Raw genomic sequence first — 26,124 nt, 5'->3', positions numbered from 1 at the left:
ATAATTAACCGTAACAGCGAAATATAAATAGTGAATTTGTTTAAAAAAAATATACAGGGTGCCCAAGTTTGAAGTTAAAAAGTAAAGCTGCGAAACAAATTTTTAATATCGTAACGGCAAATTATAAACAGTAAATTTTCACAAAAAAAAATTGTTTCAGCAGAATTATTTTTCTATTACCTATTAGGAGCGCTTCAAGTGGCTGTCGATATAAAAGTTATCTGCTGCAGCGCCTTTTTCTGCTGAGAGGCTACCTTCCTTTTTTTTAGCCTTAGCAATATGTATGTACCTTACTATAACAAATCAAAAAAATATATGGTACAAACAACTTGTAGCTCAACTCTGATACTTTTTTCCAACAAGAGGTACTTGTGGCTACTGTCTAAAATAGCGGTTCTTCGCCTCCTCTTCTTGCTACCAAGAGATTATCTAGTTTCTATATATTTTTTTTTGTCTTGACATTTCAATATGTGATGTTGCTTCAGAAACATATATTGACTTCAAGACCCTTTAGAATATTCAAATATATTTATAAACAATTATATAGATCAGCCAAGTTCAATTTTAAGTTGAGTTCATGTTTTTAAAGTCTCTTATTCTTGCCTTGAAAGCAATATGCTGGTTTCTTTGTAAGTTGTGCTTTATATCCGATGATGCATTCCTTGCTCCTCTCTGCCATACCACAATTCGAATTGCAACCCATCACTAATTTACATCACATCAAACTAAACGGATCCCATTGCCACCATCCAGCTACCTCAATTTATTTCATATCACATCAACTCAACTAAATCACAAGATTACTAGCCAGCGCTACTATTACAGAGCCAGCAGGCTGTAGCTCTGTGTCACCCATTACTTTATATCACTATTTGACATCACATTAACTCAACTAAGTCACATGGTTACTAGCCAGCCACCCTAGCAGCCCTACTTATATACAGCCAACATACTGTAGCCCTGCGCTACCAATTACTTTACATCACCACTACACATCATATCATCTTAACTAAGTCACATGGCTATTAGCCACCCATCCTGATAGTTTTTCTTATAAAGAGCCAGTGTGCTGTACCAATTACTTCACATCACCACATGACGTCACATCAACCCAACTAAGTCACTTGGTTACTAGTCACCCACCCTGGCAGTGTTTCTTATATAGAGTCAGCGGCCTGTAGCCCTGCTTCAGCAATTACTTTACATCACCACATGACATCACATCAATTCAATCGAGTTCGAACTCGACTCTGAAGATTTTTCTTCCTAGATGCTCGGATTCGATCGTAGAAGGAGATAAACCTATTTCATGAATGCTTCGCGTTTTGAAAACAAAATTAAAATCCTGCAATAAAAATATACTATATATAAAGTTCATCAGCTGCGTACTTACAAGTATACATATATATGGTTATTTATAGTTTGATGATGATCTTTATTTTATTTTTCTTTTAATCAGAAATTCTCTTTTCATTAAAATATTAAATATTTTCATTTCCGCACATGTGTGTGTGTGTGCTTCCGTTTGTTTTCATTTGAATAGTAAGCCCTAAAAGTATGCTTTGAATTTTTTCACTGACAATACAGCGGTTTATACGAATGCCATGCTTACTGTAAGCAGCTATCTACTCATATTCAGTTGGAAAAAGAGTAATTTTCTGTATTTTTAAATTCACTATTTAGTTTGTATTTTTGATTTTTACGGCGAATTTTTTATTTATTTTTCAATGAACTCTTGCATTATGCGTACATTTCTTGCATTTAACTTGTTGCTAAAATAGTTGCTGTAATGTATATGAATTTAAAAAGGTATGATGCTTATATTGTATAGCTTGCTATATTTGCACACTAATTACACATAAATACATAACGGTGTCAGTGTGATATGCTTAGTATATTTAGTGATTACCTTGTTGTTAATTTAGGCGCAAAATCGTTTTGTCCCTGAGGTGGGTGCAATTTTCTCGGCGACCTTTCATTATTTTTTCAAGGCAGTCACAGACAATTGTTATCTACTTTTAGAGCTTTGTGCCGCTTTTTGTGGCAGCGCTAGTTTGTTCTTGACTTGCCGCATATCATAGCAACCCTTGGCTATTTAAGTGCAACTGCATTTTGTCGTCAAGATGTCATAGAGATAATAATTTATAGGGGGAAATTTATGTAAATAATGAGTTTTATGAAATTAAATAGTTTGTAATTGAATAAAGCTTCAAATATTATTTATTATTTGTTTGGAAGCTATATGATGTAGCGATGCGAAGGTTTCCATGCAAGAGCTTGATTTTGAACGGTCAATTTGTGTGAGAGCTATATGCTATAGTGTTCAGATATCGACGAAACTACTTGGGGAGAAAAGGATGTGTGATAATTTCAGATGGATATCTCACAAATTGAAGGACAAGCTCGCGTATATACACCCTTAGGTACTATGCTACTCATAGTTAGTCGCCCACAAACACGTGCTACCAAAATGTGTTTTTCATTAGCACAGAATACGAAAATGTTAAAAATGTTTCAATCACGAAATTTTTTGATTGAATACTTACATAATTTTCATTACACGTAATTTTTTGCATTGCCAATGCGACGTGTTTATTCGATTTAATGCCGTGAATATATTTCCATATTATGGCACTTTATATTTTATTGACAGATTATATTACATTAAACAAACGCCTCGTAAACTGCTCTTCCTTACACATATACAGACATAGTTATTTGTAAATTTACATAGTGTACATATATACATATGTAAAGTCTAACGACTGTGTAAATATGTATGTGTGTAAACAATGTGTACGCACAGCAAATGATTGACATGGCAAACAGACGAGCGCTGTAACTACAAGTACAACCGAAGGCATATGAGACGCTGAGCTGCCCCTTAGAGAAAACTTAAGCCAACGAAAAGAATTTAGGAAAAAGACAGTTTACACAAAAGTTCAATTTTGTGCTTATGATATTTGTAAAATATATATATAAATTTTTCTCTCGGTTAATAATTTTACAAATATGGTAATATGAGAGTTGCCCGTCTTTCTAAAAAGTAGTAATTGAATTTTCGAGATTTTTACAAGACCGAGATGCCGATCTTGCTTTTAGTATATCGATTACATTGAATATCATTAATCATGCTTTCAGAAACGATTAAACTGGCTAAAAAATCGAATGATTTTATACTTATATTTCATGGTAAAATATTGGAAAATAATCGGTGGAAAAATCGATTTATCTATTCTTTTAAAATTCGCAGAATCGTAAGATTCTTGCAAGCTGTTATTATTTCCAAGAAAGCAACAAGATTTGACTTACATTTTTACTACTTTTTAAACTATACTTAATAATTTACTTTTAAATGAAAACCAAATTAAAAAAAAAATATTTCGTATATATAAAGTTAGAATCTTTCATGCAAAAAAAAGTTCTATAGCTTGAAAATAATATTTTTGATACTTAATATGATTCAAAATATTTCGAGATAATAGTGTGGTCGATTACTATTATCATTAAACTCATTATCATTAAATTAAATAGGTATTAAGAAAGCATCGATAACTGTCGTCATTGATAGATGTTTAAAAAAATTTATAAATATTGTCGTTGATCGATTACTATTATCATTAATGGATAGTTATTTTTAAAGCATCGATAAAAGCACTCACTGATAAATATTTATAATTAATGATGTGGCTAATTAATTTTTATTATCATTAATCGATACTTACGTTGAAGACGTCGATAAAAGCGATCATCAATAAATATTTTCATATATTAATTAATAACAATGTGGCTGATCGATTTATATTATTATTATTCGATAGTTATTGTAATCGTCGATAACAGCGTTCACTAATATTTCTGGAAGTTCTAGATACCGTAGTAGCTTTTACTAATATTTTGTAATAATATTTTATGCGATAAATTTAAAAAAATGATTAATTAAAATAAATTTTTTCAGCAATTAATTTTTTACTTTTTGTCTAATTTAAACTCAAATTATAGATATTATTTTATAACGCTGGAAAATGAGTCAAAATCCATCTGGCTGGCTAATAAATATTTCAAAATATTTTTAAATAATGATGTGGCTTAAAGATATCTATTATCATTAATCGATAATTATTTTTCAATCGTAGATAAAAGTGATTACTGATAAATAATTAAAGATATTTATAAATAACAGTGTGATTGAACGATTTTTATTATTATTAATCGATAGTTATTGTAATCGTCAATAACAGCGATCACTGATATTTCTGGAACTTTTAGTTGCCGAAATAGCTTTTATCAATATTTTCGGTTAATATATTACGCGATAAATTTAAAAAATTATAAATTAATATAATATTTTTAACCAATTAATTTTTAGTTTTTTATCTCATTTCAATATATAATATTGTATATTTTTATATCGACGGAAAATAAGTCAAAATCCACCAAGGTCTATATATTTTCAGTCGATATTTTTCAGTACTAATTTTTAGTCGATATTTTAATGCAACGATATTTTTCATATTGCATCAATAGAAATCGATTTTTTCCAAAATGACATTTATGACAATTTTTAGTTTAATCTCTCATCACCATTTGGCTTGCCTACGGGCCATCGTCAGCGTGCGCTGCTGACATTGAGCCAATCATGCAAAATATCAAATATACATATATAAATCATTGTTGTTGTTGTCATACGGCAATTCTTTGGCCCGGATGGTATCTGGCGTTAACATATGTAGTTATATGTGTATAAATTTGCAGAGCTTTAACAAATATGTTCTTGTTGCCGCAATACAAATACCGACATATACATAACAATAAATACAAGCAGAGGCGCGCAGTGGTAAAGTCGGAAAACAAAAGGCATGCCTTTAAAGCGCTTTAATGTCAGTTAAGCATATTTTATTCACACACACGCACACACGCACATACTCAAGCAAAAGCAAACGACAAAGTTAGCAGTACAGGTAACAACATTGCATATGCCAAGGCGCACTTGCTTGCTTGAATATTAGTAAATGAATAATTCACGATATTGGAAATATTTAAAACTCTGTAGTGTTAGAAGAGACTGCCAACAGTGTAAATATAAATATATTTACATATATACATGCAGACACATACTCTATAGATTCGCTTGTATCCTCTTAAATTGTGAATATATACATATTTATGCCGGTATATGCTAATGCAGCACTACCGCTCGTCTTTAGTTGCACGAAAAATTTTCTTTCTAGATAACTATTGTAATAATCGTTTAGGTAATTAACCGTACTGCGTGTTTCGGAAGTGTTGCTCTCAAGAAGTTTGTTATGTTGCAAGCTTCATTAAAATTTTAATTTATGTAGCATACTTACTTAATTAAAGTTACCGTTAAAGCTATCAGTTTGGTTAGCGCCGAACGCACACAATTTGTTTGCTTTGCTACTCAGTAAGTAATTCACTTCAAGTAATGTAATTATGTTACGGTATTAGAATAATATTTACTCTACGATTAAACAGCCACAGCCACAGCCACAACCACTGCTCGAAATGTCAATTTAATTATCATATTATTTACTTGTGGTGTGAACTGATAGCATCGTTAAGGCGGAGTTTATTATTTAAGCGAACCGCACTTTACGCCAATATTGTTATATTATATTTGTAAGCATAGTAGCAAGCTATTATTATATTTATCGCACCAATGTTGACTGTATTTAGTAGCTCTTATTGTCTCTTTAAATACATATTGTGCTTATATTTTCATAAAAATAGCATAATTTTAGGTGTCTAATATTTTTTGCGCCTTATTTCGTTCACTTCACTCTGTACGTTTGCAATTCTCAAACGGTTTATGAACTATGCATTTCATATACGGGTCGCTTGACGAGCAAGTTTAGCTCTTACGCGCCACTAACTGTACTAACACCATTTTATCAGATTATGTAAGGAATAAATAAGAAACCTTTCACATGCGCTCCTTTCTTCAGGCAGTTTTTGCGTTGCCTGCGTCGGCTTTTCTGCAGCTTATATCATATTTCATGAAATATTCGGAACATCCTCTATATGTTGCTTGTGTGGTTTCGGGTTGTCGTATTAGGGGGGTTGTCGCACTTGGGAAGTAAAAAAAATCGTTTTTTTTTTGCTTATATCCGATATATATTGGATATATATTTATACACTTGTGAATTTCAAAAAAAAATTTTTTTTTTGCTTATATATCGGATATATTGTATATATATTTGAGAATATATTCCGAAAATTTTAAGTTTATTCGTCAAAAAATTTCGGAGATAAGAACGTATTTGCAAAAAATTTTTTTATCTTAGTAAAAACGGCTTCTAAAGCTTTAAAAAAAAGTTTTCACGAAACACTATTTTCAGCGTAGCTAAGATTTCTCCGAAACGGCAGCACCGATGGACCAGAAATTTTCACACGATCTTCTTACGACTATTATTATTTCTCAGGTAATGATCGAAGGTATGCGATTTTTGTTAATAATTTTGATTTTTTAAGACACTTTGTAGTGTAAATTTTTTCTTCAAAAACTACTTTTTTGGGAAGCCGCCATTTTATCAAAAAAAACAAATTTTGATTAGTTATTCGATCATTACCGGTTTCCATATATCGGAATTTTTTTTTTGGTTTTGGTTATGAGATATTTTTAAGCAGAAAACTTTTACCCACTGCCAGATATATTTTTTGAAGACGCTCCAAGAGAACGATTGCGGATTCAAATAAATACAAAATTTTTCAAAATGAATCGCCGATTTTTGAAGTACATTACATCCTATAAATGTACATTATTTTTATTTATTTATTAGATAAAATGGCTCTTCCAAAAATAAGTTAAAGAAAAAATTCACGAAAAAACACGTTTTTTTCTGACTTGCAAATGGTTATATGTTACTGTGAAATCAGTGGTTCCATAACTTTCTGTTAGACTGTGCGTTGAAAGCTGATATATCTTTGCTTTTTTCTTGTTTTTCTTGATTTTCTTGATTTTTGCGTATTTTTCAATTTATTACTCATTTCAATTTCACATTTATCGTTTTTCTACTGACTTGTTTGTGCGAAATATAATACGAAAATATCAGCTTATATATTTCAGCAATTTGTAGCGAAGTGTATGTGCAAAATAATTTATTTCATTGTTAATAAAGCACAAGAAATTCGCTGAAAAGGAAATTCGTCAAAATAAAAATTGCGACAAATTGCTGCTTGCAATTGACGGCGTAACTTTTTTATTTTATAGCAAAGGAACGCAATACTAACATATCACTAAATATAAAGAGGCGAACGACCCAAATCAAAGTGAGTAGGAAGTGTGGCTGACAACGAAGAAAGAAACGCATAAGCAACAGGCGAAAATCATAAAAATATGCTGTAGAGAGAAAATAAAATAAATTTCGTATATATGTGTGTATGTAACTATAGATGTATATGTGTACATATGTTTGTATGTGTGCATAAAGTAAACAAATCCATTCACAGAGTTGAAGCAACAGTAATTTCAACAACTATAAAATTTTCGTAAACATAAAAACAAATCAAGCGCTTAACGCTGTGGAAAAGAAACTACAGCCAAAAAAAAAAAAAATACGGCAAGCAAGTGATATACATGCATTTTCGAAAAATTCGTGTTTTGGCACATAGTATCCTGTAATGTATGCATTTTCTTCAACTTGCCTGATTTTACACTTTTTTTTATTCCTTTCTTCTTTTCTTCTGCGCTGAGTAACAATTTCGATAACAACAATGAAGCAATTTCTGTTGATGCGCTGGCGGTTGCTGCTACACTATTCGCGTACGTGATTTAATCACACACACACACATATGTAGGTCGTGGAAATATTTTGATTTCCAAATATGCCGTTGAATTTTCTCGCAGTTCCTGCAACACCGACTTTTTTTGCGCTTCCTGCTTTGTTAAGACTGTCACGGTGCGCGTTTTATGACAGTTAAATGCCTTGAAGTGCTTTCATTGTTGTGCGCCAAAGCTCACTAGCAAGTCAAAGTCAGCTTTTAGGCGCAAAAATAATAAAAAATTTATATTTATATTCACACTTGCTGTGGTGGACAAATTTTGATGAGACATGTGTTCGTTGCTTTGGTTCTATACGACAATATTTATGCTGCAGCGTAGAAAACAAATTTTAAAGTCACGATTCTTTGTAGCTTTTTAAATTATTCGTGGTTATACAAGTTTCAGTTACTTACAAAGCCAGTAATCTACCTTCAGCTATGTACGAGTTCAAGAAGATATTTTTTTCAATGCCCTCAAAGTCGACGCAGTTCAAGAATTAAATGCGGTATTTTGATTTTTTAAAAGATAGCAGCTTTAGTGTTCCATAAGCACCACTGTCCAAACAACAAAAAGCTTTTCGATATATGCTTTGCTATAGGTCGCATGATAAATTCTCACGCACAGAAAAATTTTTGACAATTTCAAAGCGTCTGCCGAGAAAGCTTTCATAAACTTTACTTGTATGTAGCTTTTTGGTCTTTAATTTGGTAGGGATCGTCGTTTCCATTTCATTTATAGAGACAACTTTAACAATTTCAGAGCTTCTGCTTCTGAAACAGAGAAAACTTTCATGAACTCTACTCGCATAGAGCTTTAGAGCTTTTTGATCTTTACTTTGGTATTGATCGTTCTGTAAGTCCTTTCCATTTCACTTTTAGGGTGAGTTTTAACAATTTCGGAGCTTCTGCCTGTAGGACGGACAAAGCTTTCATGAACTTTATCGAGCTTTTTAGTCTTTACTTTGTTATTGCTCGTCCTGTAAATCCTTTTCGTTTCACTTTTAGAGTGAGTTTTAACATTTGCAGAACTTCCGCTTGTAGAACGAAGAAAGCCTTCATGATCTCTATTTGTATGGAGATTGGAGTTCATCAATTTGATCGTAGTCTTATTTTCATTCCATGTTTACTAATTTTTCGCAAGTTTTATTTTTTTTCTGTCAGTAGTTGATAGGCATATTTTTTCCTTCCGCTCAAATTTACTTCGCCTTTCTATTTGTATACTCTTTCGTTGTGAAACTTTTACCGCTACTTCTATTTGTTTGCAATTACTTATTTGTTTTTCCGCCTCCTAAGACCCAGCTGCTTACAAGTAAGCAATTTCACACTAATGGCTGCGTCTTGGGAGCTCGTGGTGCCTGCTGCTGAAAAGCCAAACAGTCAACTGCAAGCAAAGGCAGTGCACAGTGGAGTTAAAGCTTTAATGCCAATCAAGCGTAAATGCTTTTTCCGAACTGCCTTCAAGTGGAAAAAGTACAAACAGGCGCTGAACATGTGTACGAAAATAGTTGAAATCGAAGCAAACGTAGGAGACGCACAAAAAAAAGCAAAAATAAAAAAATTAAATACGAAGATGTGATGCAAATTTTAGGTATGCTGTTGGTTGGCCGTTCGCAAGTGAGTGCTTCGATATAAACGAAATCTGGCTCGGGCATTTTATATTGTCGCTTCTTATTTTACCCTTTTTTGGTTTTCAATATAACATTTTTTCTTTGATTATATTTTAATTATTATTTTTTTTGCTTTTGTTGCACTACTTTGTTACGTATTTTTTGTTTAACTCTTTTCTGCTTTTTCTTCAAAGGTATAGGTAGAATTTTTCGTTTAGTGAATTTTTCAAATAATTTTTTTCGTCGCTTAGTATTTTTGCTGCGGTTTTCATAGGGTGTTCCACATTAAAAACGCATTAAGTAACTTAAGGAAAAATATAAATCTATAATATATATATTATTTAAAATATATTTATTAATATCGCCGAATTATCCTTCTCTCTCTTTTACTCTTCAACTGTTAACGTCCCACAAAATGCACTTCGTCCTTCATTTTTCTGATTCACTTGCTGTTTGATGCGTTCCAACGGATGTGTGTAACCCCAATAGGTACGAATTAAAATTCAGTAGAGGATTGTCAACTCGTGGAAATAGTTATTATAATGGAACGTTCTTCTTATTTTTGTCCGCATATCCGAATTTAAAAAGAGTCTTGCAAACAGTGTAGAGTTACGTAATTCTGTCATCAGAGTTAGCTAAGTTAAGCTCTAGTTACTCTTAGTACAAAGCTTCAACTGTACCCAAAGCATGAAGTAAGATATGTAAAGACTTTGTATTTAAATGTGTGGAGCTATTTGAGTCGTCACTTTTGAATTTATTACAACTGAGAGACATAGATAGCCTGTTCCGTGTGAATAGCCGTGAAGAAAAAATCAATAGATTATTATACCTGGGCCAGTCTAGTTTTACCCTTACAAGTACTATAATGGATTCTGGGACGGATCTCCTTTAACATCCACAAAGCCTAAGTGGCAAGCAAAAATGTATACACGAATGGCGTTACCACAATTGAATGGTCGCGTAATAGGTTACTAAATGACGCTATAAGTTGAAATTGACGCTCGACGATGCATTAAAACTCTTCGAGCGAGAAAAAAACTTGTCAAACATTTAAAGCATACAGAAAAATGCTGGAGACTTTAAGGCTCCAAAGCTTATCAGCACGCGTCTTGTATTACCATATAAATTTAATTGTCTTCACAAATTTCGCGAATAACTTTTATTTATCAAGTCGCAACAAGCTCGCGCCACTTAACTTTTGACTCCAAATTCCAACACTCATGCAAATAGGTGCACACTTTGCACACTTGTTAATTCAGCTGGCAACAAAATTAAGTTTGTTTGTGATTTGCGCACTAAAAATGTGCAGCGTAATTCGAAAACTTCTCAAAGTTGAAGGGCAAGTCAATTTGGCATGCAAATTTAAGCAACTGTCAAAATAGTTTGCATGCAGTGCATTTCGCGTGCTTTGCTATAAGCTCTTAACAGTTTGTGCATTTGCTGGCAGCGACAATACAGTTGTTTGCATAATTCAATTTGCACTTTTGTCATTATTTAAATGATAACTGTAAACTTGCAGAGTGATTAAAAATATTTTAAATGCGACGAAATTTGCATAGAGCGCGTGTATGACGGTGCGTATAAGCAACATGCAGACAGGCAGTGGTTGGTGCGATGATGCGTATGAGTAACTTGTAATTGTATGAAGCCCGCAATGGAATTTAGGCGAAGAAAATAGTTTTCGAATAAGCAATGTTACATTTTATTTTGTTTTAGGCTTATCAAATAGTGTTTGAAATATAAAAAATCAAGAGGTACGCCTTACAAACTAACGAGTGTACATATATATGTGCTAATTCTCTTGATTTGCCGTCTTTCCGTATATACGCAAACTAATGCCTCAGTTTTTGAGATATCGTTCTGTAAACTTGCGCAGCTTCTTTTCACCTCAAGATGCTGCTCATTTGTCGGAATCGCCGTTATCGGACCACTAAAACATATAGCTGCCATACAAACAGAACGCTCAAAATCAAGTTCTTGTATGGAAAACTTTTTTATTTGACGTGATATCTTCACAAAATTCAGCATAGATTATTTTTTAAGACAAGTCTACAATATCCAAAAAAATTTTTTAAATAGGACCACTATAGCATATAACTGCCATACAAACTGACTGCTCAAAAACAAGATGAAGATATGTTTATACCCTTAAATGCTACAATAAATGCACCTGTAGCATTGTGGTAGTAACTTCGTTGCAGCCGAAGTGAACGTTTTATCTTGTTTGAGGTTAGATTTGATCGGCAGTTGGTCGTTAATATAGAGATATTACGCTCGCTTATCAATTATTCACCATTTGAAATTCATGAAAATAAATCAGACTCATATAATCACCAACACACTTTTTTGTAAAATTTCTTTTAAGTCAGGTTTCTTACACGTATTATTCATTTTCTCTTCCCACGCTATCTCTCGTGTCTCTTTTTCTTTTAAAGTAGAACCTGCGAACGAAACAGTGATATCCTAGACCAGCAGCTTCCATTTCTACAAAATATGTAGAAATGCACCGCTGTGCTTTTCATGTTTGTGTGCAATTTTGCATTCACTCTAAGCGCTTGCATTCTCTCCCAACTGTCAGCCAATACTCGTTTACTCATATTACTTCTTGAGTTAAACCACAAAAGCCACTGCCACAGTAACTGCCTGCAACCTTCGACTCGGCTGTCTTTTAGTTCTTGTCAAAGCTATTTTCGATTTCTAATCGTACAGCCATTTCGTGCACTTTTTTGTCACACTCTAGCAGCTACAGTTACTTTGACAGCATTGACCACACTACTATTCGCTGTGTGAATCTCAGTAATTGTAGCAGGTAATTGTCATGCAAAAGTCCAGCTACTCGCGGCACTTGCCCGCCTACCTAACCGACGCACAGCTTTTTGCATTGTACAACACTCATTGTACGTCTGTCCATTTGTCTTTACTGTCGCTTGACAGTCGTTGCGATTTTCAAGTCACATCTGCCGTTGTCATGGCAGGAAGTGCCACCACTGCAGCTGCGGCTTTGTTACCTGCATCCAATCTGTTGCGGCCTACATGCCTTTTCTTTGCGCAAATGTGCGCAAATGTGCGCTTACCATGCCAATTCGCCAACCATTCATCTAAAGCTTGTTTGTATAAGTAGCGGCCGAGAAATAGTGGTTTTTGGGGGAGGCCATATAAAGTTACTGGCAAGTAGGTAATGATATTTAAGCCAATTTAGTGCTGGTGTCGGCATTTACAACCATAAAGAGAAATTAAAGCGACGGAGCATCGAATTAGCACACCTTCAACATTTTGGTTGGGTAAAGTATCGTTGAAGTGCAATATCCAGGCAGGTATAGCCATATACCTTTAACGTTTTTGTAGATCGCTTAAAACAACACTTTCCCTTTAAAATCCAGCTCAATGCCGGTATCATAGTAGCGGTTGTCGTTCCCACGACTGCTTTTTGAGCTTTGAATTTTCTCCATTTTTTTAGGTACGGCGAAAGGTAGCGTGGAAGCGTAGTGATATATGCTCTAGGTCTTTTTTTTTTTTTTTTTTTTTGCATTAACGAAATAATCCCTTCGATGGATAAAACTTGGTCAATTCCGATTTCATCGAACCGTTGGTTGTGGCAATTGAACTCCACACGATAGTCTCTCTTCGATCGCAGCCTCAGTTACCGCAACAAACACGTTATGATCTTGTTTGAATCCGTCGAAAAGCTTCAGCGTAGCTTTCCTTAAATAACGTTTTGCTGAACAAGGCTCTATCATAAAAGATTACCAGTTCTACTAAAAAGTTCGATTAAACCTTCGGCAAATATAATGAAAAATTTTAATGTAGCTGCATTTGTCTTGCCATACTACATCTCTCCTGTGAGCAGTCTCATTTCTGCGGTACACCATTTCCCGAATAATTTTATTGATTTATATTTGCAAATCAGCGCAGTTACTCGTTGCTGCATGTCGAATTAGAATGCGCGCTTATCGGATACATTACCTGGATAGCTTTCCACTAGCTCAGTTCGCTGAGTTTCAACTGAATACTGAGCTCAATGAGAGCTCACTTTATGTTTCCACAGGAGCATAATTTCCAAAGAGACTTGAAATTTTTAACAATTTATGTTTGGCTGTCTAGAACTAAACTTTAATCTTGGCTTAAAATAGGGTGAAAAAAAGCTACTTTAATGATAGCGGAGCCATCAATAACTCTAAATTCCTGTTGATGCTTCATTATTTCTTCTTACCCCACACTTTAAGAGCAAATATATTCGCCCATATTATTTTTCTGACTCTTCCATGTAACAGTGTAAACTTAAATGCCATAATACTACTGTGTTCAGCTCATTTTGCATAATGTTAAATACCATAACCTAACTTCGTGCTTTTATGTATGTACTTAGCTATGTGTAGCACGCATTTCAAGCTGTTCAAATCAACATTGCATTGAAATTACTGTATTAAAATGTACTTTGTAATTCACACTTGCATATGTAATGATTATCGTAATAGATAGCATTATTGTAAATTTGTGTGCGTGTATGTATTGTATGTAATTGTGAAAATAATATAACAATACACACTTGGCAATGTAAATGTATGTTTTATTATCTCTTCGTTTCGCGTTTATCCACCACAGCATTTAGCTAAAGCTTATTGTCTGAATTCCTTATAAATGCCACTTCAAGTGTCTTTGCCTTGTCATTCCAACGCACGCGTCTGCTGTTTTACGCGCAAATTCTAACTGACAGCTGCGGTGATAACCTTTGTTTGATGCCATGAAACTGCTGTCAAATTATAATCATTTTCTAAATTTGTATTTTGCGGTAGATGGGTTAACCAAATGCGTTGGAATTCGCTGACTGATTCGAAATGCATTATTTAACTAATCACGTAATTGACTATTATTAATTTAAGAATTTTATTAAATACCACATTAATGAAATTTAATTCTTAAGGTGTGAAGGTGAAACCAGAAACGACGTTGACTGCGGTCACGCCGAAGCTTTAATACGCTACACGTGTGTGTTTTGTAAAGCATAAAAGGGTATAAAAAGATCTTTATCTTGATTTTGATCGGTCAGTTTTGATGCAGCTATATGCTATAGTGATACGATCTGAAGAATAAGTTCGGAGATTGTAGCGTTGACTTGATGCATAATATTTGCGAAATTTCGTGAATTTTAATTATTTTGTCATATGTAAAACATTTTTATATAATTATATATTTATTATATTTTTTTTTTATAAAACTTTTTTTCGAAAAAGTTACTTATTTAGATTGAGAAATATCGAATGCTTTGTCTAGCTCAGCTTTAAAAATATTTAAAATTGCTATAAAATTTGTTTATAAAACTTGTATCTATTTTCATCAATCAATTTAAAAAATTATTAATTTTTTTTTAATATAATTATGTTTTTTTCAATGAAATTTTTTTGTGTTTTTTTAATAAAATTTTCTTTTATGAAATCGGTTAAGAGTTTGTACAACATTTTTTAAGCACTTTAAATATGAAATAAATGCTGAGTTAAATTTAGTTTTACATATAAAGTTGCCATATCTTAAATTGAAATTCTTCAAAAACGTTTAATTTTGTTTTGAAATTTTTTTTGAAGTTTAAAAAATTAATGCGTGCCTAATTTTAAAGTTATTTCGTGAAGAGTGAAAGTGAATAAAGGGAAATCAAAATTTAAAAATTATTTTCTTGATTTATATATGTGGTAATATACGAAAAGAAAAAAGTTTAGGAGAAATATGTGAATAAGTGGAAAAAAAGCAGCGAGTTCCAAAAAAAAAACAATAAAACAATAAAAACAATGAATAAATAAAAAAAGTAAATAAAAATCCACAAAACAATAAAAAACAATGAATAAATAAAGAAAACGTAAATAGATTAAATCAAAAAAAAAAAAAATAAACTTAATAAAAAATTTAAAAAAAATTAATAAAAAATTTTATGAAAAAAAATTAATTTTATAAATTCATTTATAAAAAAATTTAAATAGTGAAAAATGTTGTAAAAATTCTCAAAATATGGTTAGTTCAATAGAAGAAAGTAAATAGATTAAACAAAAAAAAAAATTAAATAAAAAAATAATAATAAAACACTAAAAAACAATGAATACATAAACACTAACACAATAAAACAATAAAAAAAAAAGAAATAAATAAAGAAAAAGTAAATAAATTACACAAAAAAAATAAATAAATAAAAAGTAAATAAATTACAAAAAAAAAAAATAAATAAATAAAAAAAATATAAAAAAAGTTTATAAAAAAATATTCATTTTCTAAATTTATTTATAAAAAAATTTGAACAGTGAAAAATGTAGCAAAAATTTTCAAAATATGGTAAGAAAGTCAATAGATTAAACCAAAAAATTAATAAATGAATAAAAAAGTTTATCAAAAAAAATTTTTTTCTATAAATTATTTATCAAAAAAAATTACAACAGTAAAAAATGTAGTAACAATTTACAAAATATGGTTAGTTCAAAAAATATTATACAAGTCGATACCTTCCGGTTGAAAAAAAATTTCGGAGAAAAACGCATTAAAATAAATTTAACATATAACTAATATTTTTATTAAAATCGATGTAATGCTTTCAATTTTCGCAGTAGCTTACTGAAATATGAAAAATAGTTAGCTTAAGCTATTTTAAAATTTGAGAAATATTATGGAAACCGAATTGCGTGAAATTTGATGCCTTTAGTCAGCTTAAGACTTGCAGAGTTTTAATATTAAAAAAAATTATTTTACTCCATATAAATTGGCTAAAAATTTGCAGCAACATAAATTTGAAAATTTTTTATTTGCGCTTTAAATGCCCTAACTGAAATAACTTTAAACTTAACTTTAAAGCTATTGTAACTGCATGAAATTTTATTATAACGTAGCTGATAGTACAAAACATCGTACAAGCATGACGCGTAAAATCGAAAAATATACGAAAATACAATTGCCTGCTGGCAGCTGCTGGATGACATTTTGGTTTCCACAAGCCACTACCCTTCAGTCTTTGCTCAATCACTAGTGCCATAAGCATGCCGAAGTGTGCGTATTACTCATAAGTATCTCTTATATTTACGAGTACGAGCTTCGTCACCCACACACATACACTGACGAAGAAATATAGCTGCGCTTAGTTATGTGCCAACAAAAACTCTTAATGACCCAGTCAAACGTTAAATTGTGGTCAAATAAAGTAAACCCATCTCAGCGCCAGCGATGAGCGATGGCTGAAGTGGAGTAAGAAGAAGCACACAAAAACAATAATGAATTGCGTTGTGGCTGTTGCGCGCTGTCTCATGGTTGAGTGTTAGTGTTGAAAATTAAGTGTTTCCGCAACGAAATGAAATTAACCAAGATCACAACAAAAACTACAACTACAACAATAATGAATAAAATTAAAAAAAATAAAAAACACACAACAACAGCTCGGCGTGTCTAGTAAATGGTCAAATTAAGCGCACATGCCTTTTTGTGTTCCGTTAAGTTTATTTTGAAACTCATTTAATGAGCGTAAAAAACGAAGCCGCCAGCCGAGGCTACGCCAAAATCACATCGCTACGCTTTACACCGTAATCAGTGTATGCTGTATTTTTTTCTCAACTACTCACTCGTTTTAAATTTTGACTTTTAACGTTTTTGGTTGAAGAAAACTTTTAATTTCCCCTGTCACGTGACCAACACATACAGTTGCTGCGCGGTTAGTAACGTGCAGCGCAACAAAAAATGCAGCATTTCTACGCATCCTTATGCTTACTTACCACATGCTATACTATGACTACTCGCAACCCTTTCTGGCCAAGTGTGTGTGAAAGAATACAAAAACTTTTTGATTACTTCCCTAACAAACCGCACGAAATGGGAATAAGCGAGTTGTGCTCACAGTGTGTTGCCGATAACTTAAGTTAAATTCAAGATTTCAACGTGTTCAGCAACTTGCGGACTCTATATAAAATTAAGGAAAATCAAAATGTAGAATTTTCTTAATTTTTAATGAAGTAAATTCTTGCGCGTGCTGCGTTTCAGTTCGCCTTGAAACGCACTAATTGCTCATCGTTTACGGCAACACAAAGTTTTGACTAAAATATGTTCGAGCTTCGTAGATAAATGCAAAAATTTTAAGACTTCATTAAACTTAATGCATAGCAGCTTGAAATTCAGACAGCTAATGGAGAGTGCTTGGCTAGGTTGAGCTTGCTGTAAAGCTGCTACTTCAGATTGATTACTTCTTTCAAAAATTTCCTCGTAGATAGTTGCTTTGTAGGTTTATGATTTTTTCGGCCAGCTCTTCATACATAATCGTAAAGGAACGACTATAGGGTCATAATCTAAGTAAGTGTATCTCAATCTATCTCTTTGCTGTACACATTTGTCATAGTGTTGTGTTTCAGTTTACTTCAGTCATTTTTGTATTTGCTTGGTAGTGATGCACACAAAGCGAGTTCACTAGTCAGTTGGAGATTATGTTCAAAAGTTCTTTCAGAAAACCTAGCTTAAGATTGGATGCTCTCTCCGGTAGCTGTCATTAGATTGTAATGTGGCGCTAACAACAGAGTGTCAGAGGTTTTTTGTGACAATGCTTAATTCAATTAATCAAGCTTTCACAATCAGCTGACCGCAGTGCCGCCGGAATAAAACAACGTAATTCGAATTTGAGTTGGTTGTGCGGATTTTTAAATAACTTTCATTACAGATTTATTTTAAATATTTCATTCAGTTTTTAGGTTTTTTTAAATTTTTTGAAAAATTCTAAATTTTAAAATTCGGTTTATTTTTTAAATTGATTTCTTTTAAAAAAAAAATATAGGTTATAAACATTGCTTAGATTAGATTAAATGGCAGATCGCTCAGCATACACTTACGGTGTTGTACGGTGCTTTCTAATGCCAAACGAAAAACTCCTGTCGTTGGTTATCAGCTATCAACAAAAACACCCTGAATCTATCACAAATCTGCAAGTGTTGAGGTGATTCTATCTCATCTTCTGCCAAACAGCTTAAGCAGCTGGATCGGCCAGTGTCTAGTCAGAACTCCTACAAACACTGAAAGGTGGACCTTGCTGAGAGCGAAGAGTTCCCTAAATCTCCTGCGATTTACTCTGAGCCAGAAGACCTATGCGACTGCACAGTTGCTGGTAGTCGGCCAGCGCTTGCTGATTTGGTCAAAGCAGCTACTACTCGTTCCCATTCCGCAGATATTGAGAGTGGTGCGAGAGCTGTAGTGCCTGTCCTAGCAAGCTCATAAGCCTTATAGTTTCCTGCAATACCGCTGGCGCCAGCCATACACTTTGCGGCTATATCCACCGGTGCTGTATGCAGCAAGATTAGTGCCATAGTTGATGTGGTTCGTAATGCTCTAAAAATACTGATGAGTTGATGAACACTGGCCAATTTTTCCACGAGTGTAAACAAACAATAATTCTGTAGAACATTATAGGCCTAACTATGATCTCATAGAGCTAAATAACTGCCTTTAGTGACAGTCCTCATCTTTTACCTATGGCTTTTATTTTAAAAAAAAATTAATTTTTATGTAAAATATACTTTCTACTATTATTTATAAATTCCAGTACTTTTTATACATTTTTTTTATATATTTTGTTTTTGTTTTTAATTTAAATTTATTTTTTTAATTTAATATTTTTGTTTTTCATTTTCATTTTTATTTCATTTTTTTATCTAATTTTTTTATTTTATTAATTTTTTTATATTTTTTTTTTAATTTTTTTATTTTTGTTTTATATGTATTTTTATAAATTAAATTTTTTATACATTAATATTATATATTTAATTTCATATATTTAACGGTAATTAACGGTAATATGTAAATTATTGCCTAAATTCTTAAATAAAAAACTTGATTCGCTATTTATGCATTTTTTAAACAAATAAATTTTTATGTAAAATATACTTTCTACTATTATTTATAAATTCCAGTACTTTTTAATAATTTTTTAAATACGTTTCTTCTTAATTTTTTTGTTTTTAATTAAATTTTTTTGTTTTTTATTTTATTTTTTTTTAATGTTTTAAATTTTATTTTATATTTTATATTTTGTTTCAGAAATTAAATTTATTATTATTTATATAAATTCATATATTTAACGATAATTAACGTTAATTCGTAAATTGTTGCCCAAAGTCTTAAATAAAAAACTTGATTCGCTAATTATGTATTTTTTAAAAAAAATAATTTTTATGTAAAATATTTTTTCTATTATTATTTCAAAATTCCAGTATTTTTATTAATTTTTTTTAAATAATTTTTTTTATATTTTTGTTTTAATTTAATTTTTTTGTTTTTAATTTTTCATTATTTGTTTTATATATATATTTTTTTTGCATATATATATTTTTTATATACATATATATATATTTTGTATTTTTGTAAAGTTTTTTTTTTTGTTTATTTTTCATTTAATTCAATTTATCAAATTTCGAATTTATTTGTTTCGTTTAAAGTCGCAGATTTGTAATCGAATTTTAAATATTAACCGTAAATTGCAGAAATTGTGCGCATAAATGTCAATAACACACATTAAACGATTTTCATTATTTCCCCTTCATTGCCATATTAAATTTAAATTTGTTAATTGCAACTTACACATTTTATTAACAATTTAATCAGATTATACATACGCGCGTAAAAGTAGTGAAAAGGGTGGCATAGTTTTTAAATTTCATCGCGCTAATGAAGTCCATCATTTTTCATGTCATAAAGTTTTAACAGAACAAAACGAGCACACGCACGCAACCAAACTCGCAAGAGAAGCTGTTACTGTGAATTAAGGAAACTTATTTGCAACTTACTATAATACAAAATAAATAAAAATTTTAACAAAAAATAATAAAAATTAAGTGCCTGCATACAAGTAAATTACAATATTCATTAATTTTAACGCGGCAAAAATTGCAACTGACGTCGCGTAAATGAAATCAGAATGCGTGCGCGGCAGCAACGCTTGCATAATAAATGCGCAACTATAATATTGTGTATGTATGTAAATGTGTATATACATATGCATATGTAGAGGCATTTAATCATGTACTTTTTAACGCAACCGACACAAAACATGGCGAAATTACGTTGCGCGTACTTAATTGTAATATTGTAGCTGCTGGCAGCAGGTGTCGCCAGAACTGAAGGTGTTGCTCATACGCCCACGTCGCGGCCGGCAGCAAGCCGCAAAATCGACTGTCAATTATGCTCGTCATGAGGGTGTAAAAATAACACAACCTTAAGCACATAATTGCGTGTAGCGAGCTCTGGCGCTTTCTGTGTGTGTGTGCGTTCATGCATAAGTGTACGCGTGTATTTGCGCAGAACCACTGCTGGCCACACTGCACGCCAAAGTTTTATGCTACTGTGGTTGCTCATACGCCCCAGGCGACCACTTGCCCGTACTTCCGTTCGCACGCAAACGCACAAAACAAACACAAATGTACATATTGTGTGTAAATATAAGAGATGGCATGAACTTACTAAACGAGTTTTTGTTAATAAAATGAGTGTTTATGGCTGAAAAAGTTTTATGCGTGCAATGCCCATTCATGTTTGCACATGCACAAACACATATCTAATATACTTTCTATATATTATATATATATGTATGTGTATTTATACCCTTAACAGTGTATATAAAGTTTGTCAAGCAGTTTGTACGCTCAGTAGAAAACGTTGGAGAATCTAGAAGTATATATAGGTATATATATATAAATGATCAGCTTGACGAGCTTAGTCAATTTATCCTGCTCCGCCTGTACCTCCGTCTGTTTGTATATACGCGTACGACTTCTTCAGTTTTTGAGATAACGAACGAAAATTTTGCACAAGTTATTTTCTCTCCAAGAAGCTGTTCATTTAGTGAAACCGCCGATATCGGACCACTATAGCATATAGCTGCCATACAAACTGAACGTTTCGAATCAAGTGCTTGTATGGAAAACTTTTTCATTTGACGAGATAACTTCACGAAATTCGATATGTATTATTCTCCAAAGCAACGCTACAATCTCCGAACATATTCTTCAGATCGGACCACTATAGCATATAGCTGCCATACAAACTGAACGTTGCGAATCAAGTGCTTGTATGGAAAACTTTTTCATTTGACGAGATAACTTCACGAAATTTGACACAGATTATTGCCTAAGACAACTGCACAAACTTCGAGAAAATTGTACAGATCGAACCACTATAACATCTAGCTGTAGTACAAACTGAACGTTAAAAATCAAGTTCTTGTATAAAAACCTGTTTATTTGTGAAGGGTATTATCGCCTCGGTGCAACCGAAGTTAACGTTTTTTTTCTTGTTATGCCAAGAGAAATGCACCTTTGGAGGGTATTACAGCTTCAGTGCAGCCGAAGTTAACGTTTTTTCATGTTGTTTGTATACATATGAAGGTATATACTCGTACCAGCGCACTGATTTTTACCTACATTTACGAGCATTTTCGGTTTTGTGGTTTGGCACTGGATTATTTTATTTTCGGTCAGCCAACAAAGAGCGCAACAGAAATAATAACAACAACAAAACAATAAGTTGGCGAACATGAAAATGGATAACAAACTTAAAATCACATAATAATAAATAACCAACTACTAAATCGAAAACCAAACAACAAGCTGTGGGTTGGCCGCACAACAGGAAATTCGGAAATTGCACACAAAACGTATAATAGAAAGCAAAACAAAAATAGAGTAGCAGTTATGAGTGAAAAAGAAATGCAAAGAAAACTAAAACTAAGCACGCCACGCTGAGCCGCCTGCCCAACACACCACACCACACCACGCTGCCTTTCCATTTTTCTGCTAACACTCTGCTTTAACCTCCGCCTACTCAAGATGGCTTTCAAATTAGTTTGGCTGTGCAAAATTTGCATTTTTCGCATTAAGCTCAAACCACGGCGTTGGCGTGCGGACGAGCGCTGCTGACTTGGCTTGTCACAAAACAAAGAAATTAAAAAGTAAACAAAGGAAAAAGCAAAAAAAAAAATATAAAACAAGAGCAAAAATATAATGAAACCAAAAATAAGAAAGAAAATAAAAAAGAAATAAAAAATTGTAAAACACGGCGCGCGCTGCCGCTGTGAAAGCTCTGCTACAAGCAAAGCTTAAAAACGACAAGACAAAAATGTGTCGCATTTAAATTCTTAAAATAAATATTTTTCCCCCATTATGGACGTATGTGTGTGTATTTTGTATAGCATGTATTTACATGTGCCGTGCAGAGTTGCTTAGGCATTGTTTGCTTGAAATGTCTTAACATACTTTCAGGTGTCTGATAAAATTTAAAGCGTGCAAACACAACTTTTTATTTGCAATGACGGCGCTGTTTAGTAAAAGTGTGCAACAACAGCAAATACATAAATAAAAATATGCACAGTTTTCTTTGTCTGCGAGCAGTTATTCATATTTTGCACGGCTACCAGCCACTTGATGTCTACTTAAAAGGATGCGTGTCAGCTGAGAATGTCTATTGTTGAGGTTATAAGCTACAAAAGCTCGCAAAACACAAAGAAGATGAAAGCAGATGTTTCTTACGAGCAACTTGGCGTCTTTGAAGAGTACGGAAGAACGGTATTTCCAATATAGTCGGCGAAGGGAGTGTCATACTCTGTTTGCTGGGCAAAGAAGCCCACCTATAGCCGGTTTTAGGCAAAATATCGCTAATTTATTTAGTGTCTAGAGAATGCTCATATTTATCAGAGTCCAAACAAACTAAGGCCATAACTGCTTCGTTATCTTGCATTTGGTTAGATATTTCCATCCATTCTAAGATGTTTGTGCATAAAGCTCGTAAATCATTCGTAGCGAGCATGGTATTTACTCTGTCTCGGATTCGTGTAGAGAGACTCCTAACGTAGCCAGCCCCTCTACCTTTTTACATTTTGTCTTGACACCTTTGTTCAGCTATCTTTTGAGAAGCTTTGGAGCATTCGAAGTTTCTTTCTTGTAGCGGCAGAAAACATTTCTATAATTTGAAGGAATGCTGCCGAGTTGACAAATCTTGGTCGGATAAAAATCTCGGTCCGTTTCCGTTACATAGATCCGACTGTTGTGGGAACGTGGATATGTTTTTTAACATGTTGAGAAATAACTGCTGTTGACCGGTTAAAATTAGGGTCAATTCCGATGACATAGAATCCGGCTGTTGTGGAAATTGTCTAGGGTGGTTTCTTATAGGCGCTTAGACTCAAAAACTCGAAGGCAAAACCTTTATGTCTTTGCTACGTCTGTAAATAGCAGTAATTGCCAGCTGATTCTCAGTCGGTTTTACTATCTTTGGTATAATTTTAGCTACCTAAAAATTATTACAATCTCAATATGAATTTAAGGTTGTTAGGAGAAACGCTTTAGTCACATACATTTATGTCCTATTAATCCTTGTGCCAACCTGCCTTTCGTTTAGGTTTACATTGATGTCTTTGTTAGGTTTTGGCTTAAAATCGTCGAATCAAAAAAGAAAAATTCCAAAAAGAAACTAAGATAAAGGCAACAAATTGTATTTATTTCACCTATTTGCATAAAATAAATTTTAAACTCGCCATTTACTTTCAAATACTATCGAAAATATCGATAACACTAACATAACGTTTAAACTCTGACTTCAGCGTTGGCTTTTAGAAATTTACATAAAATGATGCTAAAACCAGAAATAGATACAGTTACACGCGTATTTATATACATATTTGATTAAACAACAACATTTCCTCTCTATCCTAAATGTAGTACTTGTAAATATTCATTTGACTTATCGCTATGCTTTACTAGCTGCTCCTTTGCCGTGCAGCAACCCAAACATTTTGCGCTCACTTGAACTTTAGCCGCATATTAAATCGTCCATTCCGCTTGCACTCTAATCTCGCCAATACGCTGCGTGGGAAATTTTAACGCAACTGGCACGTGTTTACCCTCCATACGTGTATCTCTACGTGTCTCAATTTATTGTGCTAACCTTAATACGTGTGTGTGGCCAACGTGGCCAACATAACCCGCAGAGGTCAGTAAAGAAAATAAATAGTTGTCAGCAGAAGATGCTAGAGTGGCTGACAGCACTATTGAGCTGACAGTAAGAAGACAAAGAAAACAAAATATAATATACTGTATGTCAGCACATTGGCAATTCAGCGAAGCCAAGGTTTTAATTGCAGTTTTCAGAATTTTTTAAAGAAAATTATATATATATATATATTATGTTAATGATCAGGGAGGCGAACTGAGTCGATTGAGTCGCCTGTCTGTATATACATGTACTAGTTCGTCAGATTTTGAGATATGAATCGCACGTCCTTTCCTTCCCAATAAGCTGCTAATTTGTCGAAACCGCCGATAATCGCACCAGATCCGACAGATCAAAATCAAGCTCTTATAGGGAAAACCTTTATATTTGACAAGATATCTTCTACAAAGTTGCCGCAAATTATTGCCTAGGGCAGCGCTACAATATCTAAAGAGTTACTTCATATTGAACCACTATAGCATAAAGGCGCCATACAAATTGACCGATCAAAACCAAGATAAAGACCTTTTTATACCCTTTAAAGCTATAAGGAATGCAACTGTGTAGGATATTATAGCTAAAGCGCAAGCGAAATTAACGTTTTTTCTTGTTTTTAAGCAAGTATTCACTGCATTACTTATTTCAAGTCTCTTACGATATTTTTTTCTCGTTTTTGCTTTTTTTTTAGTATTTTAAGTCGTTTTGGCCACTCTGACGTACAAATATTTTTACTAAAGCAAACAATGATCCTCCCAGTTGCAGCATTCGCTCTTCTACAACTGTATAAATAAATGCATATTCGCATGTTATTTGTTTGCACAACTATTTAGCCAAAACACCCATACACATGCACACAATAGAAATTGCACAACACACACTCTGGTTGATACATTTGTTGACTTGCTCTACATAAAATCACAATCAAACACAATGGTTAGTAGTGATTGGTGTCGCACTAACAAATCGCTCTCTGCAGGAAAGTAAAAATCTTTTTTCGGTTGCAAAGCAATTTGTTGCATTTAATCTTTCGATATTTTGACCTTTTTGTGCGGCAATATGTTCTGCTGTAAATATAGTAAATAAAATTGTTTGCTTGAAAGCGCACGTTAAGGCTTTTGGCATTAATATGTTTTACTAGATGAGGGTCCATTACGTAGTTATTTAGTTTTGCCCTTTTCAGCTCAATCATCGACAGTAGCAATAAAAGTCGTGCGTATGTGTATGCTGTGTGTTCGAAAGTGTCGGCGCGTGTGTTTGTACCGTTTGTTGCTCATTATTGTTGGCTTATTTGTTCGACTCAAATAGTTTTGCAGCGTGAATTGTTAAATTACATATTTTGGGTTTCCGAAGGCCAATGTGCGTGAAAGCACAACAGCCAGTAAATGGGAAGCCTTAAAGTCAGGTTATGTCAAATATTGTCGAAAAGTTACATTATTTCAACCTTTGAGTTTAGTGCGAAGCCATAAAGTCAGGATATGGCGATTATTTTTGTTACAAGTTATTAGTATTCGATTATTCTAACCTTTGAGTTTCTATCACTGTCATTCTTTTCTTTATTTAGGTTTGAAAAAGTAATTTTATGTATCGTATGCCAATTATTACGTTTTTTGACCTTTTTGTAATCGTGTTATAGCGTTCGTGTACGCAAAATATATAAAAACTCAGCTGTAAATATGTTTGTCTTAAAGAATTTAATTTAGGAAGTTAGAAAAAAAATCAATAACTGTGAGCTGTCACTGGAAATGTATTGCTGATT

The 26,124-nt window shown here is 32.9% G+C and overlaps 1 long non-coding RNA gene across 1 annotated transcript in view; it reads left to right on the top strand.

Moving 5' to 3' along the window:
- LOC138857435 (uncharacterized) overlaps positions 1–26,124 on the top strand; it is a 73,214-nt gene that overhangs the window by 13,004 nt on the left and 34,086 nt on the right. The gene's annotated exons all lie outside the window — the stretch shown is intronic.

This window comes from Bactrocera oleae, chromosome 5 (genome assembly GCF_042242935.1).
Source record: "Bactrocera oleae isolate idBacOlea1 chromosome 5, idBacOlea1, whole genome shotgun sequence".
NCBI lineage: Eukaryota > Metazoa > Arthropoda > Insecta > Diptera > Tephritidae > Bactrocera > Bactrocera oleae.
The sequence above is the reverse complement of the archived record's forward strand: the minus strand, read 5'-3'. Positions and strand labels throughout refer to the sequence as shown.